This window comes from Cupressus sempervirens, chromosome 3 (assembly GCF_028749045.1).
Source record: "Cupressus sempervirens isolate cs-2001-9-10 chromosome 3, ASM2874904v1, whole genome shotgun sequence".
Lineage (NCBI taxonomy): Eukaryota > Viridiplantae > Streptophyta > Pinopsida > Cupressales > Cupressaceae > Cupressus > Cupressus sempervirens.
In genome coordinates this window covers 435464763-435481964 of record NC_143120.1, presented here as the reverse complement: position 1 = coordinate 435481964, position 17202 = coordinate 435464763, and positions in this window count along the sequence as shown.

The following is a 17202-nucleotide window of genomic DNA, read 5'->3' as shown; positions in this document are numbered from 1 at the left end:
ATATGGTTTTAAAGGAAGCCCTCACGTACTACCCTACCAAATGCCTTTGAAGGTAGGAGTTGTTGAGATATTGTGGCAGCTAGGAGGAGTGGAGGAAGCCCTTCTATTGAAAATACAAAAGGGGTCAATTTTTCCTACTTGCACAGTGGCTCATCATTTTGTAATCACAAAAGGAGGTTGGCTTTCTCTGCACAAGATTTTGAATCCTTATAAGATGGCCACTTTCCATCCTCATTTTTGTGATTTTGAAGGATTTTATCATTTGGCTCTGAGGCAGAGAATTAAGCTTGGTAAAATTGAGCATGAATTTTATTTTCCTAAAGACTTAATAAGGAATGAGTACTCCTTGTAGGAGCAAGAGACTAGGAAAGAAAAGTGGAAAGTCTTTTCTAAAATTTTGGATTTCATTCATTGTTTTGATCTAGATTATAGTCCTTTGGATGATGCAGTTACAAATGTAGATAAGATGAGAAAACTTATGAATAAATTTCCTAAAATAATAGAGGCAATGAATGAAAAGAAGCAATTCTTTATTAGGTTCTACCCAGATAAGGCCAAGGAAGTAATGGGAAGATTGGGTTTTACTCCCAATATAAGGGCAGGTCAATTAACTATCCAAAAAAGGCTAGGATATACTATTTTTCAAAAGAAAAAGAATATAGTGGACAAAGGAAAACAAATAATTGAGTCCACTAGTAGGGTTTTGGAAGAGAGGCCTACTGAACCCTCCCCTAAGAGGAGGAAAATAATAAGAGAGGAGGATTCTCATGTTGAGGAGTATTCACCTTCACAGACCCCTTTGAGAACCAGGGAGGAGTAGCTCACTATTGAGCAAATTGAACAAATTGGATCACAAGGGGGAGTTTTTGTCACTCAAGTAGAGATCGATGAAGGGAACCCCCAGGAACCTCCTGTGCCAAGTCTCAAGCTAACTGTAGCTGATTTTAAGGGAAGGGAATTGGACCCTATTTTGGAACAAGCCAGCCAGCAATTTTTGTCAGATGATAGTTTTGTAAGGTCTAGGGCTTTCCATCAATTTCCTTGGAGGGCAAACATCCACAATTTTGAGGAAAGATGTAAGAACATGAAAATAGAGCATCCAGAAATGGATGAAGCCTCCATCCAAAACCAAATAAAGGAGAAAATGATGCAAGAATTCCAGAACATTACCCCTGAGGAGGGAAGGAAAATGGTAAAAACTTCTAAGATATTGCAGATTCATTGATTTTCAACTCTGTTTCTAATAGACTAGAGTTACAAGATCCAAATAAAAAGGAATTTGCAGGGACTACTTCTAGTGATGATCAAGCTACTCTTGTTATGTGGTCATTAAGAAGAGGATCCAGGATTGTTCAGGACAGATAGGGAATATTATTGTGAGGAGAGTTGCTAATACCTCACACGTACAGGCAGCCCACATGAATGTGGATTATTCTCAGTTTGCCTTGGCTACTGCTAAAAGGGAAGAAAAGGAAATGTTTGAATTACAAAGTAAATATGAGGCAGTTGTGGATGCCTACAATAAAGAGGTAAAAATAGAGTTGAGCTTGAGAAAAAGCTATTGGGAAAATCCACCAGGCCTAAAATAACATACCCTTGCCCCCCTGTTGAACCTTTCAAATCTACCCCCCTCATTGAAATACCAAACATACCCCAAGGGCCACAGTATTACACTACTGAGGATTTTGAAGAAGAAAAGAGTAAACTGTGGGCCTTACATGTAGAGCTGGAATCTAAATATGAAGATAAACTAAGAACAAATCTTACATATCTAGGAGACAAGGTTGAATGGCCACTAATCCATGATCAATTGGCCAGGATGATTAACATCTAGGAGGAGTTAAAAGCAGATGATGAGGCTCTAAAGCCTATTGTGAACAAATGGGTGAGAAGGGAGAAAGCAATAACCTTATTGTGTCTATCTATTATAAATAATTCTTGTGATTAGATTGATAAAACCTTTGACATTGTTTCTGATCTTGCTAATTTTGATAGCAAAAGGATACATTTACAGAAGATAATAATAGGCTACTTAGATAAATGTAAGAGCCAAAAATTCAATTTATTTCCTCATGCCCTAGATAAGAAAAATACTTTGAAAAGAAAAGAGGAATGGGTGAAGGAACTTGATGATTTATTCTATTTAAGAATGAATCAAGTCATAAATGAAATAGGGTATGCACGGTGGGCCACTACAATAGAAGAAATGGTGAAAGCCAAAATACTCTCTGATTCTTTAAAATAGGAATTTGTTGATATTGATAATGAGGCTGATTATATAATAAAGAAATAGAAGGATATTTTCCAATTCAATTGGCCATATGACACATTATTTGACAGGTGGATGGTAGAAATGCCTTCTAGTGAGCAGGTTGATGTAGATGAAACTGATAGTGATGAGGTGCAGAGTGAGGAAGTCCAAATCATTGATACCATCACTACTCAAACCCAATCAGAAGAAGAAGACAAGAAAAACCTGTCACTTTCAGTTGCAGAACTGGGACCACAAGATGCTAATACAATTAAAGGAAAGGAAAAGGTAGAAGTTGTCCTTACCATGTAGAATGAAGGTGGTGGAAGCCTGCAGGTGGAGGTTAATGTGCCCTCGTCAGAACAAGCTTCATCGTTGGCTAATTTAGCAGTTACATATGAAGATAAATCAGATCAATAGCCAACTCAGCAACATCAGAACATGTAATAGAAGCTAGCCCACCGAAAGGAATGATTTGATTTCGATATCTTCTTTTACCCATAGTTTTGTCATTTTGTGATAGGTGTATGTAGATATTCCTTATAAAGACACCTGTTAGTTTCTCTTAGCCTGAAACATGTTGCATTTCACACTATATAAGTGAAATTCTAGGGCAAGAGAAAAGGTCCGAATTCTATTTGCTAAGTGATACACTTAGTCTATTTTTTGTCCACCATTTTTGAGAAAAAATTCGTGATGTATTTTCTTTGTCAGATCTTGAGAATACATGAATATAGAATGATCTGTGTTTCTTTCTAAAGGTCATTCTGAGTCTATTGTAAATTGTATACAATTTTCAAGGAAAATGAATACAAATTATGAACTGTCCCCATTTCAGTTCTTTCTGAACTTTGTCTCCTTTTGATTACTTGGTTATCTTGATGTTGTATAAGTAAACACTTGTGCAATTGAATGTAGTTCAATTAGGTTGTATATCTGTTTATCATGGCTATTAATTCAATGGATTAAGTCAAAGCTTTGATGAATTTGATAAGGTTGCTGCAGTAGTGGAAAGGATTTTGAATGATGATTTCTAATAAGAATTGCAAATAAAATTTGTTGTAAGGCAATAAATTAGATCTAGAGATTTGTAGTAGAATATGAACCCCAATGGATTAGGCACTGATCAAATTTAATCCAGTTGAAAGAGAAATGTGTCACACATGATTATCAAAATGCAGAATTATAATCAACTTTACTTTTATTTCTTGTAGATCTTCAAAGTTGGCCTCTACTTGTTTGCATGGAATGTTTTAGCTTTAGTTAGTCATTATTGCTGAGAACATCTGCAGACCTATAGAAGATTTTTGGCCATATTTGTTATATGGGATCTGTTTATTAAAGTATCAAGAATTGTACATGTATTGGAGAATTTGAGATGAGAATCAAAATGAAACTAAGATAATTCTCATACAGTTTTCCCAGTCTTGTATCATCCCTGGGTATACCCACCCTAGTTTTGTAGAGCCAAAAGAGTAGAAAACCACCCTTGGTTTTGTAGAAGTTTGGCCCAAATGGTGTTCACATACAATTGATGATAAGAATTGGCTAGTCTTTAGACTGTCTTAGTATTGTCATCTTGGTATTAAGCATTTTGTTGCTTAGTAGTTTTAAAACACCAACAAGTTTGTTATTCATCCAAATGGAAACCCTTGTAGGAAGACCTAATTGCAATGCAACAATTAAATGTAATGTTGAAATATAGGAGAGAGATTCTTTTGGTTGAACTAGAAGATAAATCATCTTCTAACAAAATGACAGAGACTTTTGGTGAAGGATCCAAAGTACATCAATTCAATTATAGTCTAGTAGATTTAGGTGCCATCTTCATCATAAGTTTTTGAAGATAGTCCAGTACTTTTAGGTGTCATATTCATCAAAAAATTTCCATGATAGTCTATTAGTTTGAGGAGTCATCTCCCTCACAAGTTTTCCATGCAATACTTGTAGTTAGAGGTGCATACTTGTAGTAGATGGTGATTATTCATTATCATCATCATCATCTAACATAGAATCACATGAATATCATGTTTTATAGCCCACATGGCCGAGGTATTGAGGGTACAACTCCGAGCACTAAACACACCAGATTTCAAATTATTATCTTTATGTGTTGATGTTTAAGTTGAATGTTCTAGAGTTGAAGAGAGAAACACACTCAATTTTTTTTTCCTTTTGTTTTTTTTTTTTAATATGAAACTGTTGTCTAAATGATACAATATAATTATGTATTATTAAAACAAAAATACAAGAAAAATATGATACCAACACAACTATATTTATAAAGCAAGAAATTTGTCATTATTATTTCTTTTGAGCTTTTACAACTACAGCTTCTGCATATACATTTCCTTTCTTTTCTTTCATTACTATAACAAAAAGTATAATGGTTGTTACAATAGACCAAAATTCCAAATGATAAATCTACATCTACACACTTTCAATAAAATGAAACAACAAGTACATTACATTCTTTTTGCAACTAGACTCTTTTTAACACTTATCATCAAAAGATCACTGAGAAAAAACACTTGAGCGGAGACTCTCCCATTTATATTACACAACAATGGCTGAACTTTGGCATAAAAAATAATAATGATAGTAATAGTATTCACTTCCGTCTTCAATATTATCATAAAAACCTACAAAAAAAATACACATGTACCTATGGAAATATGCTCGAAGAGAAATCCCTCTCCTCGACCACCGAAGATGCATGTGTGATTGGAGGTCATGAATGGAACAACTTTTGAAGTCGAGCACATCAGGAAGAATGAAAGAAAGACAATATCGAGAGTTTCAAACTACTATTCCACCCCCCTATATTGATGCAAATGCAAGACCCCCTTTCATATTATTGCTAGGGCTAGCAGGCGTCATTAATCAAGTAGGTGGAGAAAACTTGAAACAGAACTAGGCTCAATGAAAACAATGTGAAAATGCAAAGATAACCATGTGAAAATGCTCCAAAAATGTCAAATGAAACTAGGCATGAAAAACGTAATTGGGTAAATGTTTTTTGAACTTTAGAGATGTATAAGCCCTGTGTTGGTAAAAATTTTGACCAACATGGGTCTTATATGTAAAAAAATGAAATTTTTGCCTTTACATTTCGACCACCCTAAATTTATTTAGTTGATGGTCAAAATTTTTGGTCAAAAAATGATTTTAAATGTAGTAGTGTCAACATGCATTTGGCTAGGTTTCACTTCAAGCTGAAAATTTTGAAAAGAAGAAACCTTCTCAAAAAAATATGTACAATACTTGAAAATGTTGTCCTCAAGAGTCACCTTTTGCATATGACATTTGATATTATGATCAATGTGTAAGCCAAGAGATGCCTCATCTAACATAGGATCAATTCTAGAGTATGCGATTTCTTTACCTCTTTAAGGAAACATGTTTTCATCAGGTATGCAATGCATTCCATCTTTTTGATTTTCCCAAAGTACCATCATATTTTCTAGCAAGTAGATACTTTCAAAATCCAAATCAACAAAACCATACATAGATGAATGAAAAGAAAAATTATAAATGAATGATTTATTCTTGATCTGATTTGAATGAATACCTGAGTCATCACCAAATGGATGATCCAGTTTGAGAGATGATAGAAATCTATTTATAATCTCCTCTTCCTCATCGAGAAGGGCATTCCTCAACACACCAGCCAAGTCATCTTTAGGTTGGAAGTTAGCTTCATGCATCTTTTTCTCAACAAGAAATTCAGCAGGAAGACTTTAATCCAAAGACATCTCTACCTTATCTCTATGAAGGGTTTGATTTTCATCAAATGAGCTAACCTAAGATAGGTATTTTGGCTAAAGAGACAATAATAACTTTCTTATGGTTTCTCTTTCTTCCTCAAGGAGAGTTCCTCTCCATTTTTCAGCCGGGAAATCTATGGGATGAGTGTTAACTTCAGCACCTCTTTCCTCAATCAAAATTTAGCATTAGAAGGAAGCTTTTCTGGATGCACTTTCACCTTGTCATCATTACAAACTTCATCCTCAAACTGACCAGATCTTTCCATGGGCTGATCACAAATTTTAAAACATGAAATGTTGTCTATATTTTCCATGAAAGTACAAGATTAAAGAGAGAGTAAAATATAATTAATTAAAATTTATTGTCATGATTATGAAAGGTTGTAACCTTACTAATTACCTATGAACAATAATTTATGTGTGTAAAATTAATACAAGAGAGCACAAAAAGGAAAAATAAAGGAAGTAGGAATGATTTGATATAGTGGGTGGATAGAGTGCATTATTAAGGTCTTTGTTGGCTTTGGGCATTGGAGAAGGAGCACATAGATTGTGTCCAACTCAAGGTACAGTCTACACATGGAAGTGTCTTGTCCATGGCTATATTTTTTTTTTCATACCATGAAGGTATGTCAGCTTCTATACATAATAAGTGTATTCTCTTGTGAAAAATTCCTTGAAGAATGAAGACTTGAAGTGACCTTATTGTGCACCTATCTACAAGAATATTAAACTTATGTTAAAAAATCACAAATTCATATAATCTACATAGTTTTAATCTTTTAAGTTTTTTTAAGTTAATTTATAGATATACATTAATATATTGCTTCCTATCCATGTTATTATTTAAAATACACAAATGAAGTTATTTATTATTATCTCTTGTATTTATATATGAATATTTATCTTACTTTAAATTTATTTATTTGGAATATTACAACTAATTTTACACAAAAGAAATTGGTTAACTTATAGTTTTTGACAATCCACCACACAACAATTTTGAGGTCTCATTTTAACTAATTAAAATCTTGTGTGCTAACATTGAGTTTGGGCTCAAAGTGAAGTAATAGAGCATGAGGCCCAACACGAGAGTAGGAGGAGGAGCTCCCTAGCATAGACCATTTTCCTCGTGGAATAAATTTGGCACTTATGTCCCCCTATTGATGTCTCCTCCCCTCCTTTAGTGCAACATCTTGATATCATCATAGAGGCTAGTTCTAAGACTATTGGAGTCAGCCATAGATCAAGTAGCTTATTGATCTCCTATACTAGGTTAGTGTTGCCTTCACATGTTGATGATACAAGTGTGAGTTCATCATTACTGAGAAATTCACATGTTTGTATACCCCATACTTGCATTATGTACAAGAATTTATGTTTGAGTCCCATTGGCAATTCTAAATATCTAGTAATATTTTGGGAGGAGGATGCAACACACATGGCTACAATGACTCTAGACCTTGACATGAGAGAGGTGGAGGGGCATGTAGAGCCATGGACTCCTTTTTTGTGGTGGATGTAAACATTTTTTTTCTTATGACATAGCTGATATAAAATAAATCTTTATAGTTGAATAATTTTAGCAACTATACACTTATACATGTATGTAGTCTTCATTCATTTTTAGTTGATGATTGAGGAGGGGTTCATAAAGGTTTATGAGGTCATGCTCTTAGCTATTTCATTTGGCCTTTAGACTTCCATGGTACATTATGTTGTGTTCACATTTTTATTTTTTTGAGAAATGAACACAAATGGTTTCTCATCTTTGTTTTCTCTTGCAGGTATCATGTGTTATTGGAGGGTAGAGTGTGATGGGTGAGCCTATATCATCTTAAAATGGATGCATTTTCCTTTTAGGATCATTAAGCTTCCTCTTCTTCATGATTCCCTCTTTGGACCATGGATATGCTCATGCTCAATTTTCTTTTCCTCCTTTTCCTTTTCCTCTTCTCTCTTCCCTCTTTCAGCCTTATCTCTCTGGTATCTTCCTTGCCTCTCTATGGCACCTAGGAATTGTTCTCATAGACCAAGTCAACCTAGGTCAACCTAGTGTTGACTAGGTTAAACTAGATTGACCTAGTCTTCTTGGCTTGGCCTAGTCCCTGGCAGTTATGGATCTTGAGACATGAAAGTCCTCGTGGATTTGATTAATTTATATTTGTTACCTAGTTAGCTTGTATCATTTTCCCTCTCAAAAATATATATATAAGGATACTTGGATGCTTCATTTTCATATAACTCAAGCATATTATTCATATCTCATCTCAACTGATTCAAGATCTTTCTCTCTACAGATTATTTATATCTTTTGCATTCACGAAGTTCAATCATTTAAGCATTTTTCAAGCATTCAAGTAAGGAGGTTCCTATCTAGCATTGGACAATCCTTTCTGAGCTTTTCCTCTCCAAGATATAGCATATTGTTGGCCATCAAGTAAGTAGATCCAAATTGAAGCAATCATCTTCTGCATTGATGCATATCCATATCCATGACATTGTGAAAGATTTATGATAGATCTATTAAAAACTATCGAGATATCCATATTAATTCAAGATCTATAGTACATACACATAAGCAAGGTGAATCCTAACATTTATCTTTTTCTTTATAGTCCTTTACATTTATATTTATCATTTATGGTTAGATCCTTAATCCATGGCTTGACCAAGGCAAGCCCTTATTAAAACCCAACCCCAAAACCTTTCTTTTCTATGGTGATTTTAAGGTTGGGAGCAAAAAGTATTGCAAATTTGGAACCTCTAGTTCACAAGCTTTCTAGAGTCATTAGTTTCAGACTTATGGACTATATCAACCTGCTTGTAGGATGTCCTTCCATATTGACCTAGTCCTCCAGTCTCAAATTTCAAGGAGACTTATTGTTTTCTTTCCTTTAATTGTTTCATTTCAAGATCTATGAATGAAAGTTCAAAAAAGGTTTTGATTTGAAATTTATTGAGTGAAAAATACATATCTATACATTTTAGGGTCTTTATATTTTATTTTATTGTAGATATTTACCCTAAATTTACATCTTAATTGGGCTAATTGTATTCACATAGGATATAGATTTAAATTTGCTAATAGATTAGTTCAATTTCACATTTGCAGTATCCTATTGAGGGCATTAAAGAGTGTATTTTCTTGTATTTTATTCCCCTTTACAAATCAAATTTAGTATTAGCACCCTTCTTCCTTTGGGTCCTAGCTAATGTAATTTAGATCATAAGTGGAATCATACCTAGAAATTTCCCTTTTTCTCCCACATATAAATATTTGAATAGATCGGTGCCTCATAAAGTGGGGGCCTACATCGTATTAGAGTGCTTCCATTTTACAACTAAACAAAGCCATCATGCATTGATAAAGAAAATGTAATTAGGTACTTTTAAAGTAATTAACTATAGATGCATACTTGTAGCTTTGTATGTACTAGTGAAATTTTATTACATTCTTTATTGTATAGGGTGTGGTTGTTGGTGATGACTCCATGCACATTTTTCAGCCGAGACACTCTGATATTTTCATTCACAGTGAGAGCCCCATTGTATGTATATTTATCATTTATCTTTCATTCATAATTTAAAAAAAAAAAATTTCTACGATAGTAACGACTATGCTTTTGACTCTCCTAGGAAACATATAGTGTGGAGGAGGCTAGATGCTAGAGTTATGTATCTTTTCTGATGCAGGTGATGCATGTAGAGGAGAGGTCGACATAGGTACATTTAATTTTAAATTATTGATTATGTCATAAATTTAGTATGCTATCAATTATTATGTTATAGTTGAAGTCATAGATCTACCTCACAACCATACAAAAATATATAGACCAGAGCTAATAGGGTTCATGCATTGTTGAGGAGATATGCGAGGGCCCTGAATGCTATAGAAGGTTGACAAGAGAAGTCCATAATGAGAGTATGAAAATATAAATAATCATAAAAAACTTGATCATTATACATTTTAGGAAACTAATGTTAGATATGTAAAATCATATAAATTTAGTATTCTAACTTTTGGTTTTCCTTTTTGTTCATGTAGGAGGCATTTGATGCAAATAGTACATCAAAGAGGCTAAAGTTTGATGATCCACTAGAAACACAAGCTAGTATAGTTTTTTAGAGATGCTTCATGAGACATTTATAGATGGAAAAAGAAAAATTGTATACATGTATTTTGATATATATTTTTTTCATTTATTTGGACATGGATATACATTTTAATATATTATAGTATTGTGAAATTTATTGTACATGTGTATATTTCAAGTTTAAGTAATAGGGTTAGTACAAGAAGTTGGGATTCACTTTTGGCCAAAGAGTGGAAGTTCTTTTCCTATTTTTGAAATATATTGTCAATTAATGGAAAAATTTGAGGCATTTAGAGATTAAACATTAAAAAATTCAGAAATAAAAATTGTACTGTCCTTAATCTACATTTTGAATATGTAATTTATTTGTATACACATTTGATAGATTATTTTTTTGGTATGGATCTTTAAAAACCATTTTTTCAAAATGGTTGTTTCAGGACCATGCCACACTCATGTACAAATAACATAATTTGACACAACCAAAATTTTTTATTTGTGAATTATTTTAAATGAAGTTACCTAACACACCAAAGATTGATGAGAACAATCCTCTTCAATTTTTTAATGAATTTTTTTACTAATTTTTAATTAATGATTAAGCCAATTTCTAAAACATCTCATGTATGGATAGCATAATTTAATTTTAAAAAAAACTTGGATTTATTTTACTTCAAAAGAATTGTGTAAAGATTGATGACATGTAAATTAATTTAGAAATATAAAAAATTAAAAAACTTATTAAAGTTTTAGTGAATCTCACTATTTATGTTTAAAAGATACTTTTGATTTATAAGTAATGCAAAAATAGAAAATAAAATCATAACACTAAAATTTACAATTATGAAATCAGAAAAGTAAGACTTATAATGGGTTTTCATTTTGTCAAAAAATTCAATGGGGATGACCATATGAAAATTACGACAATCCCTATAATTATTGATTAAATGCCTTAGACAAAATTTGGTTGATAAAAGCATAGGCTTGGTCCCACCAAGCCTATGCCATGCCTTTCCCCAAGGAAAAACCCAATGCAAATTCCTGCCCATGAAAAATACTCGCTCAATGAAATTAAAATCAGGCACCCAATTTGCAATCCAAAAATTGGGTACTCGATTTGAATTTAGTTGTTAACCAATTTTAGTAACTAATTGAAAATTAGGTACCTAATTCTAATGTACCTCTTGGGCCCCAAAAGATGCCCCATAAAGCACTTTTCAATTATTGCAATCATTGAATGATAGTTTCGATCTACAACAACAAATTTTTGTCACAATTATTTTGTTTTCTTGTCATCTTCTAAAACTTGAAAGCTGTTTATTTTAATTTAAAATTGGTGCAAACATGGGATCAAAACAATGAAGAAAGAAGAGAATAGAATTTATGACAAATGAGGAGATTACAACAAAAAAAGTGAATGAAGCACAAAATCAATTAGAGAGAAGACAAAGAATTAGAGAGTTGAGCAATGTTTCAGAGGAGAAAGATATTAAGGATACTATGATGGATGAAGAGGCTAAAGAAGAGAACCTAATACATGGAGATTCAGGTGCACATTCTAATCAAACTTTCAATATAGTTGTATCTCCAAACCCTAGAGATTTTCTTCATGAGAATAGATTGCCAAATGATAATGCACAAAAAACTCCAATGGAAATGCATGCCCCAAAACAAATACCAAAAAAGAAAAGAAAATGAGAGTCAAATTCCAAATAACATTGAAAATGAAATGCCAATTGAAAATAACAATGGTATGAATGTAGACATAGAAGTACCAATTACTAAACAAACATGTCAGAATGATACTCAAGTGCATGAACATACTTTTCATTTATCTAATGATTTGTCAGATAATCTTGAGGGATTGGTTTCATGGAGACAAATTACGACACATGGTAATAGACTATATAGACAATTTTTTTTATAATAAGAAATTTGGGTTTCAACATTAGTTGATGTTACAACTAACTAAAATGTCTAAAATGTGAAAAGTAATGAAAAGGTTAGGACTGTATGCAAAAACCAAAAATAAAAATGAATCTTTCAAACAAGTTTTATCCATTATTGCTAGTGCCTTTGATGTTATCTAAAAGAGAAGTCGCTCTAAAGATAAGAATGCAGCACATTGAGCAATAACAACATCATTAGTTAACAAATCAACTACTGACAAAAGATTGATTAGTAACATAAGTGGATTTCTTAATGTGAATCATAAGACTTTAGAAAGACCTATAAAGAGAAGGGTTAACTTTGAATATGATCCAACAAATAGTTTGTGGACTCCTAGTGGTAGACTCCTGAGATCTGATATGAAACTTACTAGTGAAGTCAAAAGTTTTTTTGAAATTTTTTTGCATGATAATACAAGAGTATAACCTAATTCAAGAGATCTTCTTAAATTAAGAGTTGGCTCAAAAATATGTGATACACATCCTAAGCACCTTTTGGACATGATTCAAACTGAATTGTTTATAAAAATTTTAGATGATAAGGTGTTAACTATTAGCATTACTCAAAGATTTTTTGAAAAGTGTAAACCATGGTATGTAAGGATTAACAGGGAAAGAATCACATGTTTTTGTAAAACCCATGTTCAATTTCATTACCATTGTGATGTATTTTTATCTATAAGTGGTACCATGCATAGTAAAGAAATGTTACAGCAATGTGGTATAAAAATACCACCTCAAACTAGAAAGGATTTCATATTAGGTAATGTCTCAGCATGTCTCTCTAGTACATGTGATATGTGTGGCAATCTTTCTTTCTTAGATGAATTATTTCATGAAAATTCTTTGACTACTTTTGGACAACAATTAGTTGATGTAAGAAGATTCAAAACTATTTAATATCCATTGAATGATGGGAAGATTGGAAGGTGTGATCTAATTATAGATAAGTTAGTTGTCATGCATTTATGGATGAGTTTAAGAGTGTAATAATACCAAAATATGTTAAACTCTCTCAATATGCTAGATGGCTTGATGGAAAATTTCACATATATAAGAATATGTTTCCAATTGATACTCTAAGTTTTCAGTTGTTGAATTTGCAGAGAACTACACACTTGCACCGCAAGATGAGGTATGTCCATAATATTACAATTTAGTAAAAAGTAACAATTTATGTTCATGTAGTAACTAGGATAGGCCGTCAGAGTATAATATAGGCATGTTTTGCATCCATAATTTATAACTAGGTCATTTGGTAAATTTTGATGAATTGTGTTTGAAACATGCATCTTGTTCTATTGAACTTAATGATAGAGTCAACTTTGTTCAACCTTAATTCCTTAGTACAAATTAAAAGGTGAATTTTAACAATTTGTGTCTAAAACATGCATCTTGTTTTGCTGAACTTAATTTTAAATAGAATCATGAGTTCTTACGCAATTTGAATCATGAACCCTGACTTTTAACTGATCATTTGTGCTTCTAAACTTGGAACACAAATCTATGGAACTTGATCCCCTGATTTTGGAACAAGGAAGTCTCTAGACCAAAATATGAATCACTCAACTCGCTTATGGTTTATCCTTCTTTCTCAAGGAGAGTTCCTCTCCATGTTTCAGTTGGGAAATCTATGGGATGAGTGTTAACTTCAGCACCTCTTTCCTCAATTAGAGTTCAGCAAAAGAAAGAAGCTTTTATGCATGCACTTTCACCTTGTCATCATTACAAACTTCATTCCCAAATCGACTAAATCTTTCCATGGGCTTATCACAAATTTTAAAGCATGTTATGTTGTCTATATTTTCCATGAAAGTACAAGATTAAAGAGAGAGTAAAATATAATTAATTAAAATTTATTGTGATGATTATGAAAGGTTGTAACCTTACTAATTACCCGTGAACAATAATTTATATGTGTGAAATTAATAAAAGAGAGAAAAAAAAGTAAAAATAAATGAAGCAGGAATGATTTGATACAATGGGAGGACAAAGTGCATTTTTAAGGTCTTTGTTGGCTTTGGGCATTGGAGAAGGAGCACATACATTGTGTCCGACTTAGAGTATAGTCTACACATGGAAGTGTCCTGCCCATGGCTGTGTTTTTCTTGTTTCATACCATGAAGGTATGTGAGTTTCTATAAATAAGAGTCATATTCTTTTGTGAATGATTCCTTGAAGAATGAAGACTTGAAGTGACCTTATTGTGCACCTATCTACAAGAATATTAAACTTATGTTAAAAAATCACAAATTCATATAATCTACATAGTTTTTTGAAGTTAATTTATAGATGTACATTAATATCCAATTTACTAGTCATAATCATAAATAGATTATTTTGGCTTATCATTTAAGATTAGGCTTTCGAATTTACAATTACATAGGTTCAAGTTAAGATTTAGGGTAAATATGGATGATAATTTATGAAATTAAAGTTTAGCACTTAGAAATAGTGTTAAAAAATGAGAATTTGAATTAGGGTATACATTTCAGGATCACTTGCTAGCTTTAAGGATTATAATTTTTAATTATGGTTAGGATTAAGATTACTTTCCATTATGGTTATTGTTATGGTAAGGACTAGGGTTCAAGTGTTAGTTGTAAGATATTAAGTTACAATTAGAATTATAGTTTAAGATTTGGGTTTGGGTTTATCATTTAAGAAATGGGTTAGGATACTTCTATTAGGGTTTGGAATTAATGATTGGGGCTAGGTTTCTCATTTTTAACATAATGGATAAAAATTTAATTAGTGTTAGGCTTAGGATTAGAATTATGGTGAGAGTGAGATTTTGCATCAAGGTTAATACTATGTGTAGGGTTAGTGTGTAGTTTTATAAGTAAAGATTTGGCCATTAAATAATTGAAAAATTTGTTTAAAAATTTATCAACTAAATAATGAAACATATGTAGAGATATGATGGCACATAATTTGGAGTAGGGGGATTAAAATTTTACATTTGATTTTGAAGGGAAACATGACTTATTGAAAATGACAGATAGAATTTAAGAGAGCCTAGGTTTATATGTATGTAATTAGGGCTAAGGTTGTGTTATGTCCATTTGGTTATGATAATTATTTACGATAAGGGTTTTAGTTAATGTTAGGATTAGAGTTGGGTTTTGGATTAGGGTTTAAAGTTAAACTTATGGTTTTAAGGTAAGGGACCACATTAAATACTTAGTTTTATGTTTAGGATTTAGATTAAATTATTATATAGTTATGGTTAGGTTGCTTGGTTAGACTTAGGAATATAGTTAATTTTATGGTTGAAGTTATGATTTTTCATAGGTTTAGGCTTAGGATAATGGTTGAGGTCTATATCATGATTAGTATTAAGATTTTGTACTAGTTGTTTCCCATTACTATTTAATAAATTTGTGATCACTTGAACATTTGATATATAGGTAAATTACTTAAATTATCTATTATTTGACATGTTGAATTTTTCCTAGAATTAATTTCTATACATAAAGATTGATTATTTATTATTTAAAAATTAAACTAAATACTAACTTGATTTTTATATATTGATCAAAATTCATACATGTCAACATATGTGAATAATTGAGAGACTACAAAAATCACAAATTTTTATAAGTTTGATACATCTACATAAAATATTAAACTTACATTTCATTCAAACATGCATGTACAACATATACATCACCTTAAACTACAAGATTAGGGTTACATGGTTAAGTTTTAGAAATAACAAATTTTAGGGTATGAGTTCATTAAACTTGGTTAGGTCTATTGTTAGGGTATGGATATGGGTAGCTAACATTATGGTTTACATAATTTACATTTCCAATTTAGTGTCCAACTAAATGGTTTAAATTTAAATTAACTTTTTTTTTGATATGGCTTGTAAAGTAATTTACAATTAAGTTATTCAATTGAAATAAATCTAAAACACCAATGTTATTACATGTTTAAATAGTCTAAACATCTATCTAATCATTCATCACTCTACCTTTTATTAAATACATTAAAACATCGAAAATAATAATTTTCAAGTGAACATATACAAAACACAAATTTAAGTGCATAGATATAAAACTATTTAAATGAACATATACAATAATCAAAATATAAAACTATTAACAATAGAAATGTAAAATTTTACATATTCAAAACTATTAAATATGAAAAATAATAATAGATTAACATAATTATAAAGTGTTAAACTGAAAACAATGAAATAAAATAATAGAAAAAAAATTAAAAAATACTCATCACACTAAAAAACAATAGCCAGGGGTCAGTAGAAAACAAAAAATGGGCTCTAATTTCCAAGATAAAATTGAGATTTTGTTTACAATGACATTAAAATGAGCAAAAATGCACAAAAAATTGGTTTATATGCATTTTGCAAATCTAGTACCCGATTTGTTCAAAATTGGGTACTCGAATTGTTCAAAATTAGGTACCTAATTTTAAAATAAGGGTTTTGATATCCCAACCATAATGGGTACCCAATTTTTGAATATGCATTTGGTATCCCAACCATAATGGGTACTCGATTTATTAAAATTAGGTACCCATTTCGGGAGAGGTCTCATTCTATGGAATTGTGACCCAACTCTATACATTCACCCAGTATCATTCATTTTAAAAATGTTTAGTTTATTCAATTCAAATGTACTAATTTATGAACAATGTTTTATAAACCTTTAGTATCAAAATGTTATCCTATGTTTAATTTAAAATGATGTAGAGGATAGGGTGTTGGAATGAAATCTCAAGTTTGGTGTCTCTTCTTTGCTTCCCTCTATTCCTACAATAAGGTAAGAAACTTAGGAAATTGCACTAATTTTGGCCTATTCCCAATGGATTTCTTAATCGTTTCCCTAGGTTCATATAGCCAAACTTTGGATTTATTCTCCACTATGATCTCCAAGGGATCTAAAGCTCTTGATAGCCTCAAACCAATTCAAATAACCAGTACTCCAAGTCTCATTTATTTATCTATCAAACCAAACCTATTACTAAAATGGGATGAATTTCATTTTTTCTTCTCTAAAAATTATGTTATATCTTTCCTTCCAAATAGACCAGGCTACAAAGGGATGAATAAGAAGGAAAAGGTTGTTAAGAATAGTGTGGAGGCTAGTGGTTATAATCCATTGAAG